This window comes from Leguminivora glycinivorella, chromosome 15, assembly GCF_023078275.1.
Source record: "Leguminivora glycinivorella isolate SPB_JAAS2020 chromosome 15, LegGlyc_1.1, whole genome shotgun sequence".
Lineage (NCBI taxonomy): Eukaryota > Metazoa > Arthropoda > Insecta > Lepidoptera > Tortricidae > Leguminivora > Leguminivora glycinivorella.
The window spans coordinates 20,939,109-20,956,926 of NC_062985.1; the positions used below are offsets into that span (position 1 = coordinate 20,939,109).

The following is a 17,818-nucleotide window of genomic DNA, read 5'->3' on the forward strand; positions in this document are numbered from 1 at the left end:
GTTTTTTTTATGAGGTGTCAGATGTTTGTCATTTTTTAAATAGGTAAATGGTTTATTAGAGTAAAGGTGTAGGTGAAGTAAAGTTGCACCCTCGCACAGAGGTAAAAATATAAAAATACATACATACATACATACATACAATCACGCCTGTATCCCATGAAGGGGTAGGCAGAGCACCTGAAACTACTCAAGTTTCAGTGCCACTCTTGGCAAATAAGGGGTCGATAGAAAACGAAAGTGTGACATTGCAGTGACAGGTTGCCAGCCTCTCGCCTACGCCACACTTTAACCCATATCCCACAGTCGCCTTCTACGACACCCACGGGAAGAAAGGGGGTGGTGAAATTCTTAAAAATAACAAATCTGTTATAATTATTTATTACCAAACAGACCTCTACATGTTCAACATAATAATATGTAATAGACATGTTAGACTACATTTAATAAAAAGGTAGGTTAGGTACAAGACATCACATAAAAAAATGTTTTAATTGAAATTGGTAGGCAGCACGGAGCGTTGGGTTTTATGCTTTATATGGTTTATATCCGAGTTATTTTAAATATATTAATCAAAAGCAACGTTCCGAAACTGCAACCTGTTTTTATTTAATCCCATTAACTACATTAAGGGAAGGTTCTTTAGATGAAATACAATTAATTTCTCTAAGAAACTTGCGTATTAACTCTTACGGTTATCGAGTTATTAAAAAAATATAAATCTGCAAGACGGAACACGTGCGTGACAACCTTTACCAATTCCTAATGTTTCTTTTGACATGTGCCGTCAATCACTTGACACTAACTTGAAGGGTCTCTCACATTAATAAATTCATTTATTATGTATGAAAATGATGAAAAAATGTTTTTTGCGAATTTAACTAAAAAATGGTGGTTCCTGATTATGAACTTAGCTACGTGTCGAATTTAATGAAAAACAAAAAAAAACTGATTGATTATTTGTTTGTTGGTTAATAATAGTACATTGTGCAACAAGGGGAGGAAGTTGAATATTACTAACGAGAGTAAGTTAAATCGCGACGGCTTGCCGGAGCGATTTAAAGACTCGAGTTTGTAATATTCTTACTCCCCGAGTTACACACAATGTTTTTCATCACACTCGCAATGTAAAAAATATGTAAATAGATGTAAAAAAGTTAAGTACGGTACAAGAAATTTCATTATTCCCTTGGGAGAACGATTTTTCTATAACTCACGATCCGCCTGCGCGCAATAGCACATTTAAAGTGCGGGTGTGATGAAAAATATTTTGACTTACTTGAACCACGTAAACAATTTTCCATTAAATTTGCGAAGTAAATTCTCGAACCTGGTATCAAAAATTACTGTTTACGTTAATAATAAGCTGCGTTATGTTTTTTAGACCAGATGTAATACGTAATCATAGGAGTCTGTCTTACGCGCCACAATTGGGATAATCACGCGAAATTCAAACTATGCGGGACCGATGGTCTGAAATGGGTATACCTGTTATAATCATAGTACACAAGCAACCAGACCAGGTACGGTGTACAGGGGCAAATCTCGACCGGGAGACAATTGTAACTGATCCATTGTTTTCCATTATTACACTATGATGTTGAGTTCTACGTGCACCGCTGCACACGCCTACCATATATAACCGGTGGACACTCTATTGTATTTGCCCCTAGTCGAAATTTGCCCCGCTGTACCTTAGATTTACAAAATCATAACAATAAGGGCAGGATTGCATAATTACTTCTTCTTCTTCCTGTCACGTTCCATTCCTGCCATATTTATTGTTGACAATGTAGAATTAATATCTTTTTTAGGGTTCCGTAGTCAACTAAGGAACCCTTATAGTTTCGCCATGTCCGTCCGTCCATTAACAATATTTTACATGCATCTCGCCATCTTTTTTGGCGTCCATTTTTGGTTAAAACATGACAATTTTCAGTAACTCAGATTGTATTTATAAGATGCACAATTTCCGCAGCGGATGTATATTTTTGCTGCCTTAATATGAACCAAGATATTTTTAGGGTTCCGTAGTCGACTAGGAACCCTTACAGTTTCGCCACGTCTGTCTGTCTGTCTGTCCGTCCGCCCGTCCGTCCGTCCGCGGATAATCTCAGTAACCATTAGTGCAAAAATAAAAAATGGAATAAAATGTTTTATTAGGGTACCCCCCCCCCTACATGTAGGGGGTTTTTGAACATTTTTAGAACCCCTTGAAATAATGACCCACATGTAAAGTGGGGGCTGATATTTTTTTCATTCCAACCCCAACGTGTGATATGTTGTTGGATAGGTATTTAAAAATGAATAAGAGTTTACAAAGATCGTTTTTTTGATAATATTAACATTTTCGGAAATAATCGCTCCTAAATGAAAAAAAAAAAAGCGTCCCCCTCCTCTAACTTATAGACCATATGTTTAAAAAATGTGAAAAAAGTGACAAAAGTAGAACTTTATAAAGTGCTGCACAGTGCACAGTGAAATTGTTTTAAATGTATATCCTTGATTTAATTTAATTTAATTTGATATTAGTACCTAAGTTTTCATTGTAATTTTCTTTTCTTTCTTTCTTTTCTTTTGTGAATATGTGTATCTATGGACTAAAGTTGCCTGAAATAAATGATTTAATAATAATAAAGACTTTCTAGGAAAATTGTTTTGAACTTGATAGGTTCAGTACTTTTTGAGAAAAATACGAAAAACCCTACACTGAGCGTGGCCCGACACGCTCCTGGCCGGTTTTTTTTTAATATCACAGCAATCTGTTGTTGTAATTAACAATATTCAATTCCAAATAAAATTCCATGAATTCGAACATAGGATGTAACACGGGTACACGGACGTTCATTACATGGACCCTAATTCGGATCCATGTAACAACGAAGGCGACCGCAAACTCAACGTTATTTTTAAGAATGAAAAGAGATTAAATAGCGTATTTATATGTTATATAAATATAATATATGCATATATATATACACCGTGTTTCACTTAACACTAAAAACCTGAAAACAGTTTGTTCAGAATCGAGAGTAGAATCGATTGAGCTATATCTTGATGGGGGTAATATTTTTATTTAAATTTGTATTATTAGTTATTTTTTACGTGCCTGTTATATTGTACTCGTAAGACAACATTGTGTATATCGCATTGCTAGAGGTTGTTTACCTTTTTCAGTATTTAGGGGTATTAATACTGGCTGGTTACTTGGACGATTATTTTTTCCGCTACGAGTTTGACGTTGTTTGTCAGTTTAATCTTAATGTTTATCATAAGTCATAACAAATTGAACTCGTATGTCGTTAAACCTTATGTCGTTGCAGTAACGTACACAAATAAATAGTTTTATGGTTTATGGTGGAAGTTAGAAATTATTTTATTGAGTGTAGAGCTAAAAGTCAAGTAGAGGTGTACAGAAAATTAAAAATTCAATTTAAAAAAAAGTAACCATCAGATTAAAAGATGAATACTCTAGATGAGTTTAAAAAAATAAAAATCAGTTGGGGTGTCTGAGGTTTTGAGTGTTACCGGAAACACGTTGTATATAATATACAATAATAGGCCTTTGCATCTATAACAGATGATTCAAGCAGCATCCTTGCGACACTTACGTTCGTGGCTGTATAGCCCAATTCGAGAGAGGATCCTTCGTCCGCACACATGGCAGGTGTATGTTCCCCCAGATGGGCGGGGGTTAGAGGCCTGCTCGTGACGCCTCATGCGTTTAAAAATCCCCCTGCACGGCAGGTGGGCGAAGTGCCCTCTCCGCGGATGCTGCTGCGCCTGGGACAGACGACTTTATGGCAATACGGGCTTGCCCAGCACCCGTACCACCCTCTCTCTCCTCCCCGACATGTTCCACAGGAATGACGAGTCAATACGTGTGGTGTCGGTTTGGCCGCAGGTGTCTGGCTTGCGCCTAAACGGTGGCTCCAGATCCGGGTTTTATATTAGTTTTCCTTCTTTTTGGAGACCTGATGTCATCGTCTCGGGGCTTAATCTCCCATACGAAATACTTTGGCCCTAATCCATTAGTCGCCTCTTACGACACCCACAGGAAGAAAGGGGTGGTGTTATACACACATATATATATATAGCGTATTTATATAATTTACTTGTCAATATCATTATATCCTGACGTTTTCCGACGACGACATTAAAAGCTAGTTTTATTTCACGAGTAATAAAATAACTATCGCCCTAACCGAAGACAATATATTTATAATGTAATGTAAGTCTATGTTGATCGGTGTTTGCGTTGTACCTTAGGTGCCTGTGAGTTAGGTGGCGTCCAGTCAGTTCTAAAAGATATTGAATGAAGTTAAAAAAATAACTAACTAAAACTTTGTATGCAGAGAAAGTATAATATTTCAACAAAATAAGAATTCGACATTTTGCTAAAGTAAAAAATTAAACATTCCGGGAAAGTCAACGCTTGGGATTTCAACATTTCAGGAATTGAACTTCCTGGTCCTGAACAAAATAAATTAAATTGGAATTTAGTTATCAATATGTTATCATTAGGCCTAGGACTTTTTATCTCATACCGTGGTTCTAAAATCCGTGGTCGCCATTTATGAAAAATTTTCGAAGTCAAAGTCAAAGTTCAAATATATATAATTATATATTTATACATACTGTCACATCGTTACTGAGTTAATATTAATCGAACGTAGTTAATTTTATCTTAACATTTTTTTTATTATATTAAAGGAATTATATAATAAATAGCATTACATTATTAGTTAAAATTAACTTCAGTATTGTTCAGTATCACTTCGCCACTCCTTTCGAACATCTATTTTTTTTGCACTTGTAATGTATTATTTCAGCAGTCTACAGACGGTGCTTTTATATTACACTAGTGAGAGAAGTGGGCCATTTTTGTCAGATCGAAATTTCAGAGAGCCACATGTACTGAAAAATGTAGTCCTTTTTTCCGCATTTGTATCGTAATGAGGCATTTTAGTGAATAAAGATTCAAACATTTTTTTTTTCGAAAATAGGTACACTCGGCCATTTTTTTTTCAAACTTGTCCACCCCACTTTTTTTTTATTTAGAAATTTTTACGTGGATTCCACTCAGAATCGCGAGCTCTATCATTCTAATAGGAGAAAAAAAGTGTCCCAAGGTTTTTTTCCCATTCCGTTACCATATTTTCATACATATTGTATGGTGATAACGGAATGGAAGGTTCGAAAAAATGTATGGAAATCTTGGGACATTTTTTCCTCCTATTAGGATCGAAAAACCTCGCGATTATTAACCTCGGTATTAACCGCGTAAAAAATGTTACAAAAAAAAGAGACCCTGGACAACAAAAAAAAGCGTCTCAAATTTAATTTTTCCACTTTGTTACCATTTTTTAAACACATGGTGTTTTTTTAAGCACAAGTTTGCATACTAGGATATTTCTTTTCATGTCGAAATTTCAAAGGAGTGTACGAGTTTCCGGACTTATATAGGTAGTAATGTAGGTCCTATATCATACAGAAATAAAGCACCGGATAACTGTTAGAACATTATTAGTTATTAATTAATTAAAATTGTATTAAGTCTGATAAATATATGATAAAAGTAAATAAATGAGTTGGCCGTGGCGTCAGTAGCTACTTATAGGTTGCTTTTGGCAACTCTAGTCTAGTTCCTAGCTGTCACCTCAGTGAGACTCAATTTCATATTAATTCCGTATCAGAAAAAAGTTCAGAAATTCGTTTTGACAGTTATTAAAATGAAGTTTTTTTGCACCCACAATTTATTTTTTTTTTTCAAAATCTGTAAACGCCAATTTTCATTAATTTCAAATCTAGAGGTTTTCTAAGTTTCTGTATAGCAGCATTAGCAGCACCTGCATTTCGCATAGTGGCATAGCAAGATCTGGTAGCTGCTGCGGCGCGACGGGTGTGAAAAATGGAACTAAAAAATGCTGTAGAGGCGGCTAATGACTCGCTGTTGGTACGTAGTGCGTTTTCTCATTATCCGATCCGACATCGGATGTAGGAAGGATTTTCAAGGAAAAATCAAAGATGGCGGCGTAAATATATGGGATCAGATAATGTGAAAACGCTTACCTACATCACGGCTTGCAGTGTTGCAGAAGTTATGGTATATTCTAAAGGGTAAGTAAATTAGATGTTTATCGTAGCAAAACAAAACAATTACAACGTATATTAATGATACCTAGGTAGCAAGGAAATTTTATCGTAAGAGGGGAATTACCTACTTAGACCTATACCCAAGAATAATTCGTTATTATAGCTGTCTCCATAAAACTCCTAAGGCGCATAATATGGAGTGTAGAAAAAACTCCATAAGCCATAATAACGTATATAGCTTTGATAGGAACATTAAGAACCATTCCTTTTGTTATTTGACATTGGGCTTACGAATTTAACCTTTCGTATGCGTCTGTCAAAAAATTGTCATTAATATATTAGTCATAATAACTACATGTTAAAGTTGAAACAATATGGAGCAGATCTGCTCCTAAGCATACGAGAGGTTAAGAATACAATACTAGTTACAACGCCATCTGTGAAGCGTGAAATTGTCTTATGTCAGTTTGCCTAAATATTTTTCTTTGGCGGACTACCGATAGTTGTAGTTTACATTCATAAAGCTAGATGGAGCTCTATTGATCAGCGGATCGCATTTCCGCGCTTCTATGTGTGCGTGCTTGCGGGGGCTGAGGTAATTGACAAGCGTGGCCTATGAGCTGTCAGTCGCTCCTTTAGTAGCCCCTTAAAACCTACGCAATCTACATTGCCACTCCAAATTACATTCCAACTTTTTATTAAAATGAGTAAAATACGCAGAATTCTTTCATCATGAAAGTAAATGTTAATTTGTACTTACATTAATTAGAATTAGAACACTCTTAATTAACTTTCAAAATTATATTCCGTTTCGAAGAAAAGAAGTGTTGACGTTTAAGTACAGAACTGTTAACTTAAATTAACTTTTTAATTTAATTAATAGGTAATTGTTAAGTATTATCAGTGATATTTTTCATTCACTCTCTTTTTTGTTTGGCCTAGCGCGTAGTGACACTGCCTGCTACGCCGCGCCGCGTTCGAATCCCGGTAAGGGCATTTATTTTGTGTGATGAGCACAGATATTTGTTCCTAAGTCATGGATGTTTTCTATGTATATAAGTATATTAATATATATCGTTGTCTGAGTACCTGCAACACAAGCCATCCTGAGCTTACCGTGGAGCTCAGTCATTGTCATAGAGGTATAATATTTATTTATTTTCACCACACCAACTGGTAAAGGCTTTCTTTGCTATTCGAAAACAGATAGCAAAATTGCATTTTATCCACAAGGGGGCAAAGTAATTTCATACAAATTTTAACTCGATGTCTTAATCTGGCTGCTAGATTTTACCTATAAATGATGATTTTGAATCATAAATATTGAATAAATTGATGGGTTTGATTTATTTTGATGTTTTATAGTCAGTATTTTGTTCGTGTTGGTGTGGTGAATAATTTTGTGTTTCACTCGGTGGCAAAGTTTGTTTAACCTTCGTGCCTTGATACCCTCGCAACGCTCAAGATTCCACTTTTTGAACCACTCGCTACGCTCGCGGTTCAATATTGGAATCTTTCGCTTGCTCATGTATCAATATTGGCACGTGCGGTTAAACAACTACTTTTCCCCCTTGTAAAACAAATAACTATTAAATACCTATGGAACAATTTCTCGCCCGACAGTGATACTTTGCCGTCTATTGCCTGTACAGCAAAAACATTTTGACGCTGAGTAATAATGTCAATCCCTGTTTAACAAAGAAATATTAACGCTGAGAGACTTATCAACCCAGAAATAGGTAAAGAAATGTCAGTAAGTATTAAGACTATTAAGAGAATGTCACTGTGGTGAAAGAACCCACAGTTTTTTTTTTTAAATATTAAATGGGCTTACTCTTGGCCAAAGGCAAAGACGTGGCCTACGATGGAGTGAGCTCGCCCAGAAGATGCCTGGTGGTAGCATGTAAGAGTTTTATTGTTATTGAGCTGAAAATGTTGACTATACTCGGTGAACTATGCATTATTCATGAACTCTGCATAAAATACGATATATTGAGCTTAACGGTAAACATTTCGATCACAGTCTAAACTGATTAAAATTGTAAATCATGGATATACAGTGTGTAAATGTAATACAGGGGAATCTTTGGACGGTGGTTAGTATATGTACATAAGAAATGTAAATACGGCACCGGCGGGGACCTTTTTAGGGTTCCGTAGTCAACTAGGAACCCTTATAGTTTCGCCATGTCTGTCTGTCCGTCCGTCCGTCCGTCCGTCCGTCCGTCCGTCCGTCCGTCCGTCCGTCCGTCCGTCCGTCCGTCCGCGGATAATCTCAGTAACCGTAAGCACTAGAAAGCTGAAATTTGGTATCAATATGTATATCAATCACGCCAACAAAGTGCAAAAATAAAAAATGGAAAAAAATGTTTTATTAGGGTACCCCCCCTACATGTAAAGTGGGGGCTGATTTTTTTTTTCATTCCAACCCCAACGTGTGATATATTGTTGGATAGGTATTTAAAAATGAATAAGGGTTTACTAAGATAGTTTTTTATAATATTAATATTTTCGGAAATAATCGCTCCTAAAGGAAAAAAAAGTGCGTCCCCCCCCTCTAACTTTTGAACCATATGTTTAAAAAATATGAAAAAAATCACAAAAGTAGAACTTTATAAAGACTTTCTGGGAAAATTGTTTTGAACTTGATAGGTTCAGCAGTTTTTGAGAAAAATACGGAAAACTACGGAACCCTACACTGAGCGTGGCCCGACACGCTCTTGGCCGGTTTTTTAGATTTAATTTAGTTTTCGTTTTTTATTCTTTCTATATATAGGAATTTTTATATTTAATATATTTATTTAATGTAGGTATACATTTGCATTTTTAAATAAATAGATAACTTGTACTTAAAATTTTAATTTAAATGTTATCCATATATTTGTAGTATTTTTCTCTTTTGTGTGTTTACGAATAAAATTTATTCTATTCTATTCTATTCTACTAAATAATTTGGCAAGAAATATAATGCAAACACACTTGCGTTGATTGTTCGTGTATATATTAACCCTTAAATGCATGCATTTTTCTTAACGAGATATTAATATAATTATGTGATAGACAATGGTTTTCTAAATCTGGAAAAAAAAAATATTTAAGATCGATTTCTATACTAAATCAGTTTTAGAAGTTAAATAGGCCAAATCTTATTTATATAAATATATCGTAATTTGTGAGTGTTATTTTAAAAAAATGACTACCATTAAAAAGGTACACTATTTATGGAACCTCTACGATAAAATGTTTAAACATAAACTAATTACTAACTCCGAAAAAATCAGCCTAAATCACATACTAAAAATCGCCATCGTCCTGTCTTTTCACACTATTCCGCCATTTCATCTTAATCCTTAAATAATAAATAGTAAATTATATTATTTAATTGTTTATTAAATAATAATAAATAATGAATAATAATTAAGCAAAAAAAGTGATTTTGGATAGCTACATATCGAGCCACGGGCCATCAAATATAATTATGATGCATATATACATCACCATGCATTTAAGGGTTAAATATCAGGTGAAAATTAAGACTAACTTAAAAATTAGAATTATAACACTAAGTAATGAATAATTAATCTGGTTTAATATATCGCCCGTATACGGCTAGCACACTGTATACGAACTACGAGTTCGAGTCTTGTTTCTACATCAGTTAGGTACGATATTGAGTGACTCTTCGTACCATCATTAATTTTGTGTCAATAAATATTGATAAATGGGAATTTCTTTAAACGGTTTCTAGAGAAGAAGATTAATAGTAGTGTCTAACTGTGTACTTAATAATATATACTCGTCTGTTACCCGTAAGGCGGGTGGGTGGGACAGGACTCTCTACCCCTGGCTTGCCTTGGTCGGCCGTCCAGAGTGGAGTCGTTAGGGCTACATGCCCCAGGGGTGGAAGTAAAAATTTGCATAAGACGCGAGTTGTCTTGACAGCCACTGGGCAGAAAGCGGTGTACACCTCTCGACACCCTTGAGTCCTCCGATCGACACCGGTGTTGCCCTTGAGCCAACTTGGATGTCGTTTTTTGTGGGGTCCATCTTGTGGGGAAAGGTCACCGTCTGCCAGAAGTAAAATTGGATACCGTTTTATTAGGCAGGCGTCCGGTTTTTTATCCCATAGCCCAGTATTTATATTTAGTCCAACACTTTCATCCAATAGCCCAGTTCATTTTAGATTCGATCAACTCTCAAATAGTCCTTACACCCTGGCGGGCGGTGCCTCTGCGTATGTCCCATAATACGGGCAAGGGAAACATCCGCTCGGTGTACCCCTGACATTTCATTAAAGTGTCAAAAGGGCCTCTACGCGTTGGCTTCGGCCCCGCGCACGCCTCCTAAAGGTCCGGAATATCATTGTTCCGTGATGGGAAGACATACAAAGTGTACTGGTAACTTCGGCGAAATATTTCGTACGGATAATATTTTAAATTCTACGTATGTAGAAGTTATCTAATTACATTTGTTACGTCCTTTATTAATTGTCGCAACCGATGAAAATTGTAAATAATGGATTGGATATACAGTATATTATAAATGAATAATTCGCCCGTACTATATATTTTTTTTATATTTATTTATGTTATTTCTTACCTCCTATACCATATACCAACCACCGTTAAGAAATTCGCTGTATTAAATTTAAACACTGTATAACCTAAGATTACGAAACATTGACACGTGTTTCGAACGACTGTTCGTTAAAGTAGCCATTTTATGGATTCATTATTATTAAGGGTATACCTACTCTTTGTTTTCATATTATTTGCTTTTTGACACCTTTAAGAATGAATCCTTAGGACAGCGGGACAATTTCAAAAGATCCATTTTTTTCATGTTTTACATTATTTTCATTATTAAATAGTGTCCACAGGTTGATATGGCTCGCGAATTTAGTGGATACGTGTGGAACTCAACTTAATTGTGTAATAATGGAAAAAATGGATCAGTTACAATTACCTTATAATAATTATTGTGACCGCCTATCGCGCCTGAAATGTCGTTATAGTTGTCAAACACAGTTGTCAAAAATTGTAAGGATGACTTTACAGTAAACGAGTAACTTTATTTTGATTCAAAGCACAATAGACGGTTTACTGACGATTCGCCAAAAAACGTTTCCCAAAGTTTCACATCCCAAACTATTATTCCCAAATTATCATTTCCCAAATAAACGTTTGGCAAAACAACTTATCGCAAATTGACATTTAGCAAAACTTTTTTTGGCAAGTATTTGTTTCCCAAAATATTTACTTGGTCAAATTTCATTTTACCAAATATTATTTAGTCAAAGGTATTGTTAGGCAAAATTTCCATTTCCCAATATATTGTAATTAAATGGCGCACTAGAAATTTGTTTGTTGATTTTTAACCCCCGACGCAAAAACGACGGGGTGTTATAAGTTTGACGTGTCTGTCTGTCTGTCTGTCTGTCTGTCTGTCTGTCTGTCTGTTTGTCTGTGTGTGTGTGTCTGTCTGTGGCACCGTAGCTCCCGAACGAGTGAACCGATTTCGATTTAGTTTTTTTTGTTTGAAAGCTGAGTTAGTCGGGAGTGTTCTTAGCCATGTTTCATGAAAATCGGTCCACTATGTCGCGATCGGGGGTTTTTTCAAAATTTTAATTTTGTGGTTATATACTTTGTGTCCAAGATTTGTGTGAAATAATGTGTATGTCGTACTTTTTTTCCTCCTGCTGCAAATGTCAAGGATGACATTTTCACTTACATGTCCGGATACATTTTATTAAAAAGAAACCTTATGTTTTCAAGACCATTATGTTCTATTAATTTTTAATTACTTTAAAAAGCCATTTCCAGTTTGCTCACTGTCAACCTAACACGCTCCTCCTCGCTTCGCTCGTCGTCGCACCTAAACTGACCCTGTCGCACACGAGTTTTCTGTTACAATACTAATAAAATTATTACATTACATTTATGCCTTGTAATATTTATTGTCAAAGGTGGTTTTGCATGGTGTAATTTGTAGAAACATTTTTTAACAAAAAAATAGTTGACAAAATAATTTTGTCCAGTAATTAATTTGACAAAAATAAAGTTGAGCAAACTTTTCTTGTCCAACTGAAGCCTTGGGAATAAAACTGAAATTGTCATTTGACAATTTTAAGTTAAATTTGGCAAAAAAATCTTCGGTAAATTAAATTAATCCCGTAGAAATGAAAATGCAAATGCCTAAGTATTTTCGAAATTTGCGATGTGAAATTTTGACCAAACATGTTTTTGGGATATAAGTTTTGCCATTAAAAACGTTTGCGAAATAAAGTTTTGTCTAAATAAAATTTGACTAAGTAAAATTGTGCCAAATGATAATTTGACCAAACAAATTCATTGCGAAACATACCTTTGCCAAACAATACTTTGGGAAATGAAACTATTGCGATATGATTATTGGGAAATGAAATTTGACGAAACGTTTTTTGGCGAAACGGCAGGACACCACAATAGACACTTACTTAAAATACGTAACGTATACGATTGTGGCATTTGCTACGTACCCTGTATTAGTCACGCCATAGATGAAATATAAGAAGATCATACCATCCAATACATTAAAATGCGACCGCCTATGAACGCGCATACACTACACCACACACAGATGGCGCCACAAAAAAATGCCTTTTTGCCATCGATTATTTGTAGATGGCGTTAAATGTCACTTTTGATATAGATTTATGGCTCAAAAGTGACACCACGCCAATCTATAAATAAATTATGGCAACAAGGCATTTTTTTGTGGCGCCATCTGTGTGTGGTGTAGTGTATGCGCATTCTTAAGCGGTCACATTTTAATGTATGGGATAGTATGATCTTCTTATATTTAATCTATGATCACGCAGAGTTATGGGCTGTAATCTGTCCTAATTCCGCATTGACGACCGGCCGGCGCCACGCCCCCACTCAACCTAATGGCTCTTAGAAGCCTGGAAGATGATCTCTCTACTAATATCCTATACTATATTATATGACGATCCTCATTTGGGAGACACAATTATTTTTATTTGGAATTTATTATGTAATTTTTGACGATCATGATGAGAAGATAAACATAATTTTGACATGTAGCAAATTTATAGTGTAATTTTTATCATGAAATAAAGAAATCTAATCTAATCTAATCTAATCTATAGTCCATTCACATTTCAACAAGCAATACATATATATTGACGGCCGGAGACCTATGATGTAGTGTAGGGACGCCCGGCCGGAGGCAGGCGGGCTGTCGATCACTTGTTGTGTTCATTCAGCTCAAATAGCCGGAGACCTAGGAAGCGACCCTACCTGCTAAGCGGGCTTGGGTTCGAATCCCGGCAATGGTATTTGTGTGATGATCACAGATATTTGTTCCTTAGTTATAATCAAAGAGCGGAATTCTTCATAGCAAAAATCAAACTGTCAAAGGGATTGACCTAACTGTTTTATCGACTTATCGATAAATATTTATCACTTAACGAAACGAAGTTAAATTATTGAAATCAGGCTTTTGGATATACATACAAATAAATTAACGGTGGCCCTAATTAGCTGACCGCCACTGTATTTTAGTATAACTGTAGCAAAAAATAAAACAGAAAGTAATTTTATTTTAAATTTTGTATACGAAACTTATCATGAAAAATTAAAAACAAATATTGCTAAGAGTAGGTAACTAATCTTCATTCAAAATAACAGTTTTTTTCATCTTCCCTGTAGTAAAAGAAAATACTCATTATATTTTCAACATTGTCACCTTTCAAATTACTCCTTTTTAGGGTTCCGTAGTCAACTAGGAACCCTTATAGTTTCGCCATGTCTGTCTGTCCGTCCGTCCGTCCGTCCGTCCGTCTGTCCGTCCGTCCGCGGATAATCTCAGTAACCGTTAGCACTAGAAAGCTGAAATTTGGTACCAATATGTATATCAGTCACGCCGACAAAGTGCAAAAATAAAAAATGGAAAAAAATGTTTTATTAGGGTACCCCCCCTACATGTAAAGTGGGGGCTGAATTTTTTTTCATTCCAACCCTAACGTGTGATATATTGTTGGATAGGTATTTAAAAATGAATAAGGGTTTGCTAAGATCGTTTTTTGATAATATTTATATTTTCGGAAATAATCGCTCCTAAAGGAAAAAAAAGTGCGTCCCCCCCCTCTAACTTTTGAACCATATGTTTAAAAAATATGAACAAAATCACAAAAGTAGAACTTTATAAAGACTTTCTAGGAAAATTGTTTTAAACTTGATAGGTTCAGTAGTTTTTGAGAAAAATATGGAAAACTACGGAACCCTACACTGAGCGTGGCCCGACACGCTTTTGGCCGGTTTTTTCATTGTAAATCTTTTAAGTTGAATAATCTTTTAAGTTGATCATGGATACCTAATGCGATATTATTCCGTAACATCGATAAGTCGATAAAACAGTTAGGTCAATCCCTTTGACAGTTTGATTTTTGCTATGAAGAATTCCGCTCTTTGGTTATAATCATTCGTCATTTAATTTATTTATGGAGATGATTGTACGTCTACGTCTGCAATGATATCTGGCGCAGCGAAGCACGCTAAATGAATGATATGCTCAGCATGCTCTTATGGCTCTGCAAATCAGATCGTAGCGGATATTTCACATGCTTCATCGTGCATGATAATTATCATGTGACTTTACATAAAATATGATTCTCACAAATTACACGTAATCTTTTGGACATCATCCTCCTTGCGATGTCCCGGCATTTGCTGCATATATCCACGGCTCTGACACGCGCTGTTTTTAACCGACTTCAAGAAAAGGAGGAGGTTCTCAATTCGACTGAATGTTTATGTTTTTTTTTTGTATGTATGTTACTCGATATCTTCGAGAATCGTGAACCGATTTTAATTTTTTTTTTAATCGAACGGGTATAACCCCGAGATGGTCCCATTGGCTCCAAGTCGGGGTCTGATGATGGAACCTTGGAGGAATCGAGGGAACTCTTCAAATGTTATAGGCACATGTAATGTTTTTAATGTATTTTTCAAAGGTACACCAGTATTTACGCCTGATGGTAATAATTTTATGTGACTGAGCTGATGATGGAAGGTCCAATGGTTAAGAGTTAAAGTATAATTCTTTCACTACTGTACGCATATTTGGACTTATTTTTTGAGTTTTAGTGGTTCCTATTGATATTAATATCAATAGGAACCACTAAAAATCAAAAAATTATTAAACTTAAAAAAAAAACTCCTTCAAAAATAAGCGCGTTACAAAACACGGAGAAACTAAAAAGCAAAAAATAATAAACCTTTGAATTCAATTGATTTCAATAATCTAATCATTCAAATTATAAACAAATCAATTAGTTGGGTGGGGCAAACAGGCAATAGCAAGGCGAGGAACACGGCTGGTACCGACTACAAAAATAATTGATTTGTTTATAATTTGAATGTTTAGATTATTGCAATCAATTGAATTCAAAGGTTTATTATTTTTTGCTTTTTAGTTTCTCCGTGTTTTGTAACGCGCTTATTTTTTTGTTGGCCAACTCGTGTTTATTACACAGATTGACAGTGTCCTACGGTAAGCTCAATAAAGCTTGTATTGTGGGTATACCTACTCAGACAACGATATAATGATGTAAATAAAACCATAAAACACATCCATGACCCAGGAACAAATATTTGTGCTCATCACACAAATAAATGTTACTGGGATTTGAATCCAGGACCGCTACTTACCAAGCAGGGTCATTACCGACTAGATCGGTTATCAACATTATCAACAAGGTCGATATTTGGGCATTTCTCAGAGCGTTTAAATTTTTTGATTTCGGTGGCAACAGTTTTACATGAATCCTGTAAGTCACATGAAATTCTGTCAATTTAAATAGAAGTCGCGGATTTCTGCCAGAAACAAAGAAAACTCATGCTACGCTTACGGGGTTCGGGTACTAATGCTGCCACCGAAATCAAAAAAGTTGAATCGCTCTGAGAAATGCCCATTTCTGTTTAGAGCTCTTTAATTTCATTCTTAATATATACAGAATGGTCCAATGTTATTTTTGATTAGATCATCATCCTCCTTGCGTTATCCCGGCATTTGCCACGGCTCGTGGGAGCCTGGGGTCCGCTTTGACAACTAATCCCAAGATTTGGCGTAGGCACTAGTTTTTACGAAAGCGACTGCCATCTGACCTTCCAACCCGACGGGCCTTATTGGAATTAGTCCGGTTTCCTCACTATGTTTTCCTTCACCGAAAAGCGCCTGGCAAATATCAAATGACATTTCGCACATAAGTTTCGAAAAACTCTTTGGTACGAGCCGGGGTTCGAGCCCGCGACCTCCGGATCGTAAGTCGCACGCTCTTACCGCTAGGCCACCAGTGCTTTTATTTTATTATTTTTGATAAGATACAAATACAAATTAGGTTCAAACGCAGCGGGGGTGTTTCAGTTTCCTGATCCCGGATTAATTTAAGACAATGAATTAGTTTCTGAAAACTATGTACTCGTATATGCTACAGAAGCATATCTTACTAAAAACTTCTTCATTTAGTACTGTTAGTTTAACTCTGAAAATAGGTACGTAATAACATAAGATATAAAAAAATGTACATTTAAATGTCTTGATATTTATTTGTGTGGGTATGTACCATCGGCAACACTGTTAGCTGTACACACAGATGTCATATATACCATAGATCAAGCAAACGTATTTACTTAGCGTGTCAAATGAACTCAGTGAAATCCACTGAGTTGTCCGTCTTTACTCGCAGCTTGCAGCTTTCGGGCGTCAATTTTTGTAAGTTGAAGTCAACCAAAACATAAAAAATGCCTCGTTACGTGATATTCAATTGCAACAACACAAAAATTATGAACAATCAAGAGCCTGAGACATATTTAAAATTACAGGCAAGAATCAACTTCAGTACAAAATTTGACACGCTCGGCCCCTATACAAATATATGAATTTGTTTCTTCTATCTAAATTAAGTTCTGTGGCTGTACATTTGCATTTGTAATCCTTATTACAAGGACAAAAAATCTACCGATGGTTAGTTAAGGGGTGTTGCTGTTAGTACTAAAGCTAAACTAAACCAGTCGCATATGTATTATGTACTATGTCAGCGAACTTTTTGGTTTCATCAGCTAATAGGGGCTATGCTATTCTATGTAACATTAATTTTGAATGAGATTACGTTGAGGCACTCTGTTCGGTCCTTGTTTGTTTATTTTCATTCTGACTCTTGGAGACCATATACATCTCCAAGGAAAAAAGTAGATTAAGTATATATATATATATTTTTTTTCCTTTGCTTAAGACAACAAGAGTCTTTTACAACTCTAAAGTTATTTTAGTTATTCGTTTTTTTTTCTTCAGGTATAATTTTTTTTAGATGTACTTTGACACTTAGAGACTCTATACATCTCTAACATCTCTTATTAATAATCATAATAGCTTTGTACTTTGTATAATTTCTTGTGTTAACATTTTTTTTTTATGAATACTTTTGCTTATTAAATTGTATCTTGTTTTTTTAATGCATGTTAATTATAAGATGTAATATTTTGAAAAGAAGTGGCCCGCCGAGTTTCTTGCCGATCCCATAGAGGATACCCTCCTCCAACTGAGGGGGGACTGAAATCTTCTCGAGGCTGAGGCGTAGGGTTAGAGCCGGCGTAGTTTTATTTGACGTTCATAAGCGCATTGTAATATGCCTACTTGGAAAATAAATATTTCATTTCATTTC

General features: G+C 35.5%; 1 protein-coding gene across 1 annotated transcript in view; it reads left to right on the forward strand.

Annotated features, from left to right (window-relative positions):
* LOC125233818 (serine/threonine-protein phosphatase 6 regulatory ankyrin repeat subunit B-like) overlaps window positions 1-17,818 on the forward strand; it is a 150,327-nt gene that overhangs the window by 49,402 nt on the left and 83,107 nt on the right. The window lies entirely within an intron of this gene.